The sequence below is a fragment of the Dendroctonus ponderosae genome, unplaced genomic scaffold, assembly GCF_020466585.1.
Source record: "Dendroctonus ponderosae isolate FM_Combo_2020 unplaced genomic scaffold, Dpon_F_20191213v2 Dpon_F_20191213_694, whole genome shotgun sequence".
Taxonomy (NCBI): domain Eukaryota; kingdom Metazoa; phylum Arthropoda; class Insecta; order Coleoptera; family Curculionidae; genus Dendroctonus; species Dendroctonus ponderosae.
In genome coordinates, this window is record NW_026018911.1 from 1 (window position 1) to 8070 (window position 8070).

At 37.6% G+C, this 8070-nt stretch overlaps 1 long non-coding RNA gene across 2 annotated transcripts; it reads right to left on the minus strand.

Annotated features, from left to right (window-relative positions):
* Nucleotides 1-165: 165 nt before the first annotated feature.
* Nucleotides 166-8064, minus strand: LOC125505076. Of its 2 annotated transcripts, XR_007281889.1 has the most exons (3): nucleotides 5822-8064; nucleotides 447-3820; nucleotides 166-377 (listed from the first exon to the last, which is right to left on the minus strand). It is a non-coding gene; the product is annotated as an uncharacterized LOC125505076 (long non-coding RNA). The 2 variants fall into 2 exon arrangements; XR_007281888.1 differs by having other exon boundaries at nucleotides 166-3820.
* Nucleotides 8065-8070: the final 6 nt, after the last annotated feature.

Here is an 8070-nt window from a genome sequence, read left to right on the forward strand (position 1 = left end):
AGTGCACGACCGTGTTTTTTTGGCAAACAAAGACTATTCAATTCAATCCTTCATTCAGTTGGGAATAAAAACGCTCACAACACCGTAATCAAAAACAATTAAAAACCCTAATTTTCATCTGTAACACTAAAAAATAATTAGGAACCCGAATAAAACACTTAGATAACGAATGAAACCGACTTTAATCAACCATGACTAAAAAACCACGTCCGGATGTTTCCGCTTGATATGACTTGTTAGGTTGGATTTCCATCGAGCCACGTATGAACAATAAGGGCATGGGCATGTTCTTTTTCTACCGCAAGACCACTTTTGATGTTCCTTCAGGCCTTTGATGTATTTGTACTTGTTGCCGCATTTGCAAACATATGGAAAATCTACAAATAAATCGCTCAGTATCTTTACGCGGCTAGAAAACTTCAGTTTTCAACTGCTCTTGGACTCACCTCTGGTTCTTCACCATTATCGAATCTATCATCATCAACATCATGGCTAAAAAGCTACTAAAACGATAAAACTTGGCGAATAAATCGAATTCTTCTGGGAATTTATAACGCATTTTTCGAATGTCGCCTCTTTAAGTGAGCGTTGATATTCTGACGAAAACATGAGCGATAGTTGCAAACAGGGCAGGCAAATTGGGGCGTTTTTCCACATTCGTAGCGAGCATGCTGACTTAAGCCACTTTTAAACTTGTATGTTTTCTTGCAAGTGGAACACTGGTGCCTTTCGGCATCTGGAACTGAACGAATTCTGCCATCACTTTCTCGATAGCAAACATACTTTCAAGGAAAAAACAATTCATTGACGTGACTCCGGAAAATCCTCTGCATGGAGTTAAATTTTTTTATATTACTAGATACACTGACTAGATGCAAGTTGCTGTTGGAAATATCTGAACATCACAAAAGACTGAAAATACCTACAGTTTGTTTCCGGTCACAAAACACAATAAATTAAATATCACAAAAATTTAAAAAAAAATCACAGAATCAACTAGCGCAGTTGACTGGAATGGCCTGGATTTGGCACCACTGGTTGTCCCTGCTTTGTATTGAACTAGCCACTATCCATGATGTGGTGCTTGAGTCTCAAATGGTTAGCCAAAATGTACTTCCGAGTGGTTTTATAAGAGCATCTGGGAAAGGCGCAGGAAAAAGGCTTCGATATTCTGCAGCATTCGTACTTTTGATGCCGCCAGAGAGACCTTTTCACTGAGTAGCCTTTGAAGCACATCTGGCACCGGAATTCCCTTGCTAAAAAAATGTGCAGTGAATAAAACGGGAAACTAGTCCAGGGCCAAACTTACACTTTTCTAAAATACTCCGGAGTAACTGGCTTAATTTCGCGTCAATAGTATCGCAAGCACCATTGAATATGTGGGTGGAACAAGGGAGGAGCATGAATGCTTCGTACTAGAAAGAGAAGGAGGATAATGTCCACCTCTCGTTCTGATGCAAGCATTCGAGTGCCTTCCCTGTTCCACGCATGTAAGTCACGTTAAACATTGAGTTAGTTACCGTCAGTTTGGGTTGGCTTGAGTTAATTTAACCCTTTATAGGGCAGTACTTTTTTCCTGATATTTGCAAATTTACTTTATAAACATGAAAACTAGATGAAATGAAGTACTTTTTCTTATCTGATATTTGTTTTACTTTTATACTATGGGGAGTGGGGATGGTTGATTTTTCAACCAGTGACTGTTAAGTGTCAGTAATATCAGCATATGATCACTGGTTAAATTATCAACCATATATTGTAAACACTTTTTTGTTCAATATTTTTTTTTGGTAGTCATTATAGTTCATGAAAAGGTGCAAAACAATTCAAGCACAAGGCCACATTGCACTTTCGGCATACAATATGTGTCCTCTTACAACGTTTTGAACTGCTGCAATGAGCGCATCTTCTACTTGTGCCTTTGGTAGGCAAATGTTTTCCTACATCTGCCTTTCTCGCCGCATRATTAACATTAACTCTTCGTATATTCACTTTTTTTATTTTTTCTTGAAGTGATAGGGGCCGGTCGTTTTCTTTTTCTGCTACAAAAATTAGCTATGAGTTCAATTGCCAAATTACTCCTAAACTGTAGGTTTTTTTACATTTTCAAAGTTAAATTGAAATTTGTAATAAATCTATTGAAAACTTGGGAGTTGCCACATATTTAATAAGTAATTATATCTTTAAACATGCAATAAACTTTGTTATGTATAAAACTTATCTCAAAAGAATGATACAACCCACAAAAACAATGTATTTGAGGACCACAACTGATACGTGCATACTCACTASAATAAAAGAAACACTGGTTAAATTTTCGACCACTTTAGAGAATGAAATTTCGCTCTACGGATAATAACTCTTTATACCGTTTACAAGTATTTAAGGCAGATATTTGGTTGATTTGCTGAACAGATTTCGCTTACGATCAACAGTCGACAAAAAGTAGTCAGTTTTCATCATAGTCATCAAGCTATAAAAGGTTAAGTTAGTTTGGGTAACTTTGGTATTATTTAAATTTGCTTGGCTTGATCCAGGCAATACCCAAGCTGTTGTAGGGGGCGTCAATATCCTCACAAGCGGAAGATCATCAATGCTTGTGCTGAAAAGAGAGAGAAGAGGGTATTGCTCATACTCTCTCTCTTTCTGATGCATGCACCTTCCTTGCTCTACGCATGTAATTCACTTTACACGAACGAAACATCCTAAACTAAAATCGATGAGGGGGTAATTGAAAAAAGTCAAACTAACAATGCTATAAAAATTAAGAAATATGTATTCTAACAATCGTTATTGATAATAATGATAACAAAAACATGTGTAGAAAATTGCTTTTTTGATTCACAATGTTTTGAGCGTTTCTGAAATCTGTTCAAATTTTTTATTAATTAAATTCTAGAGATTCTTTGATTGCCCACTGTCCGAATTAAAATATAGCTTCTGGCAAATCACCTCATCGTCATCCGGCCAGTTCATCTCCTGATTAGCTCGCGTTCTTGCGGCCTCAAAAAACGGGTCCAGATCGAGCGAAGAATCGTCAGCGCTATTTTGGAACTTTCGTCGCGTTTTTCCAAGAGCGTTTAAAAAGTGCAGTCCAGCTCCTTCGCGGAACTTTTTCACAATGGTATGCACTGAGCTTTTGGAAATCTGCAAAATCGAAGCGGCCTTTCGGATGGAAATGCCGCTGTTGATCAACTCGAGGGTTTTACGTGCCAGCTCTTCATCTGCCGTTATAAAGCATCGATTGCCTAAAAATGTATTGATTGTAGGTAGTCGATGAAAATCCGAAAACGTCGTTTGTATGTATGTACATTAAGGTTAAGAGTATTAATAAAAAATTATATAAAAAATTATAATTATCTTGGTCTAGTTGGTAAACTTGGTATATTGAATACATCATATTAAAGTAGTTATATGAAAGTTGCAGGAAACTAAGGGCAAGTTTCATGCGAAAAACTGGTACTGGCATAAATTCATCTTAAATCGCGCTTTGCCAATGCATATTTCAGCTAAAACAAACAAAAATCGTTAGTAAATAGAGCGAGGGAGCCGAAGGCGCCAACTAGTTTCCCTACTAAGACAAACTCAGAAAACTACATTCTACTAGTGAAAGAAAAACAGCAAAACGTCAAATAAGAAGTTTATTTAACCCGATGTTTTCTTGCATGTAACTTCAGATTGTCTTTGCGCTTGCTTCGGAAGAAACACCCTACAAATGGGCAAGCGAACATTTTCGTTCTGCCACATTCATATTTCTGATGTCGTGCCAACGTTTGTGATGTTTTGTAATTTTTCAGGCAGGATTGGCACTTGTATTTTACTGAAAAATTAGATAGAATTAGCAAACGTTAACTAAAAGGATTGGTGGTTAGTACGTCGATGGTCCAGATAATTTCCCAGAAACCGATTTATATTTCTCATTTCTCAACAGTACAAACGCCATAGTAAAACCTGACCAAAAAAACAATGAATTTTTAGGCTTTTCACATCAAACCTGGGGTGGATATGATGTATTTAGTCTATTTAGTGAAAACATTGGTAACAAACTTAAACAGAAGTGAACCCAAATTGAGCATAAACTAGACCTAAGGACTTAAACCCGTTTTCAGAGGCTCCTTTTGCGCTCCGCTAGATGCACCCTCCTTCTATGGGCATTTAACGTGTAGTTGTAATGGAACTTCTTGCCGCATTGATTGCACGTAAAACCGGGCACCCTTCCGCATTCGTACTTCAGATGGGCGGTCAAATGCCGGCTATATTTGTAGCTTTTCTGGCATAAATAACACGTGTGGCGTTGCAGTCGGGATAGCGCTGCTGGAAAACGTTGCATTAATAAAAAAAGCGACGCCTCTTTGGAGTGTTCTTAAAGCCACCCAAGGTTATGTGCAAGAGTAAGTCCGTGGTGCGTAAAATAATGTTTATTCAAGTCAAAGAACTAATATAAGTAAATACTTTCAATCAGTCTAAATTATGATGGTTAGCAGAAACTAAACAACTAAAGAACTAAACTACCGACGGAAGTGGATGATTTCGGAGATCGATGGAAAGGATCGATTGGCCAAAAGTTCAATGGAGTTCAGGTTATAATCCTGTAAGTTATAAAAAGATTTTGAAATGTACCCCCCGTTGGCACCTACTTATGCAAAAAAGGATTATTTTAGAGACAATTTTCCGGCGTTATACTTTGAATAACACTGATGTGCCACTTTGTTCTACTAATACACTTCTGAAATCATTAACTTTTCCCACAGCCCCCCTTATATCTAGCATATTATTCTATACAGTCTCGTTACAGTTGCATTAAGGCACAGTTGTACAACATTTGCTTGTCTAGACGGGAACCATGTTATAGTTATGAGCGCGTCGCAGGTGCAGTTTCCATTTCTCCGTCGAGTCGAACACTTGCGAACACTTGAAACAACGCAGATTTATTTCATCAAAACATTTCTTCTCATGGTGTTCCATCATGTACTTGCGCTTGAACACTTTCTTGCACCTGGAGCAGGTGAAATGAGCAAAATTCTTGATGGCCATATGCAACTCCAGATAGTGTCTTTGGACGTGGTCTTTTCTTTTGAACTGTTTCCCACATTGAGGACAAGTGTTGTTCACAAAATGGACATTTTTAAAAATTTGCGATAAGTGTATACGGGCTGAAACAAAACAAAATTAGTTTCTGTTCCAGAACAGCCGAATGCGATCCAATGCATACTTACTACAATACTTCATAGCTACATCTACGGGTACGGGTGGTGGGTGAGAATGAATCAATCGCACAACAATATAACAATTTATTTTATGTGCTTCTAAAGCGAAATATTCTTCAACTGCACGATCAAATAATGTGGATACCGTCAAATAGGGAAAACTTTGCTTCATTTATCAGAAAACTCCCAACTGATCCCTCTTGTTTGGTGCGTACTTTCAAACGTTTTCAATGTAACTGCGGGAGCTTTTCAAACATTTATTGTTCGGATATCCTCGTATTGTAAAAGCGCTTCTATGAATTTTCAAAATAACTTCCCTTGTGAGAAGCTTGAAGCTCATTTGCGCCATGAAACGTTCTTAGACGATGTTTGTTTATATTGTTAGTTTATGAATTCTGGGGGATGTCGTCCTAATTGGGAAATTTGTGTTTAAGTTAGATGCTCTTTTTTATTTTCCAACGTTTCGGCAGTGCTCTGCTCTCTTCCTCAGGGTTACAGATACTGTAAAGACTCTAACAGACCTATTGTTCTTGAAGACGTTGCGAGAATTATTTACAAACTCCTAATACATCTACCAAGGTTAAAAATCATTAAAGAGCGGAGATTTCACTTACATGAATTAAGTCAGATACAATTCCACGTCAGCACAAAAACAATCCAAAACACATGTATCGGTACACAAATAATTTTTTTTTGGTCACACGCTAACATTTTGTCGCATTTGAAATATAAAAATACAATTTTCTGGTCTCTCCATGCTGAGAGGTCATGTCGACTGAACAATTTGCAAAGGTGAATGTTTGATTCTGCCTGGAGACAACCAGAAAAACTCCACTTATCTTACTTTATTTTTTTTTATAAATATATAAATGAAATCTAATTAAGTCAGAATGAAATGGTAAATAATGCTTAAATGCTTAGTGTATGTTTTAAAATTAATGCTGTTTACATTATTGATTATTTTAATTGTTTTGTAAAGTTCCCGCTTACTTGTATCGTATTCCGATTTTAAGATTTTAGTTTCTGTGTTTTAGTCCTGTTTCGACAGTATTTTTTAATATTTAATAATAATTTAGATAATTTTATTTTAATATTTCAAATTCGACAAAATTTTAGCGTGACCAAAAAAAAATTAGTTTGTGTACCATGACATGTTTTTTGGATTGTTTTTGTGCTGACGTGGAATTTTGTCTGCCTTAATTCATGTAAGTGAAATCTCCGCTCTTTAATGATTTTTAACCTTGGTAGATGTATTAGAAGTTTGTAAATAATTCTCGCAACGTCTTCAAGAACAATAGGTCTGTTAGAGTCTTTACAGTATCTGTAACCCTGGGGAAGGCAGCAGAGCACTGCCGAAACGTTGGAAAATAAAGAAGAGCATCTAACTTAAACACACATTTCCCAATTAGGACGACATCCCCAAGAATTCATAAACTAAATATATGTGTATATATATAGGTACTAAACTAGTCTTGTTACAATTGCATTAAGGCACAGCTGAACAATTCTTAAACCACTTTGCCTAGACGGGAACCATGTTATAGTTATGAGCGCGTCGCATATGCAGTTTCCATTTTCCCGTCGAGTCGAACACTAGCGAACACTTGAAACAGCGCAGATTGACTTCACCAAGACATTTCCTCTCATGGTGCTCCATCATGTACTTGCGCTTGAACACTTTCTTGCACTTGGAGCAGGGGAATTCAACAAGGCTCATGTGCAACTCCACATAGTGTCTTTGGACGATGTCCTTTCTTCTGAACTGTTTCCCACATTTTGTGCAAGTGTTGTTCACAAAATTGACATTTTCAAAAATTTGCGAATAGGGGGTTGTACCTGGAATAAAGCGAAATGAGTTCCTGTTCCAGAACAGTGATGCAATGCATACTTACTATAGTACTTCTACAGCTACAGGTAGTGGGTGCGAATAAAACAACCTCTCAACATTAACAATATATGTATTTGCTAAGTGAAAGATTCTAGCTCAATTTTTTTGGACATACATGATGTCTTGGTGTTTCCTGCTCTGGTGGATTGGACCTTTTTCCCACAGTTGTATTTAATCTAAAAATACAGACTGTTTTTCCTTCAGTAAAATTTGAGGCAAGTTTGAGCAAACGTGTGACTCTACAAAGCGCGCTACTTAATTTGCGAGCCATTGAATCCCATCGCTTCACTTTTGGATTGAAAGAACATACAATAACTCTGCTAACTAATCCTGCCAGTTTATTTGCTACTTCATACTAACTAAAGCTATTTTCGAAGTTATCCAGTTAAAGCTACCCATTGGGCCTTTGCCACAATCAACAGGCCTGATTAACTGCTTAAACCATTCCTAATAAATTCTGTGCTATTTACATATATGCAATTGCGTCCATGTGATTAAGTACCGGTTCGAACCTACAGCTTCAACTTGTGCACCATCCTGCAATGTTGCATCATCCTGTCCCGGATTTTCGCCTTGTAGTCGCACTGGTATACTGGGCAGGAGATCGAGGGTTGTTTTCCGCACTCGTAGACCAAATGCCGCTTCATGGTGTTGAACGTTTTGTATTTTCGCTGGCAGGTTTGGCACTGCCACAGCTGCTTAGCGATCTGTATGTAGCCGGTGATTGGAGGCGGTTTCCTGCCGCAGTAGTAATTCATGTGGCGCTTCAACGATCCCAACACCTTGAAGGTCTTACTGCACTTGTTGCAAGCGAAAAGACAGTCGAATTCTACAAACAGTGCCAGAGTTAGAAAAAAGTGATGTAGGAATATGGATAGATGGTTGAGTGAGGGTCAAGCGGGCGAGATGGCTTTGAAAGTCGACGTTTATTTTTTCCAAAACTAGATCTACATTCTACTATGGCAACACGATAAC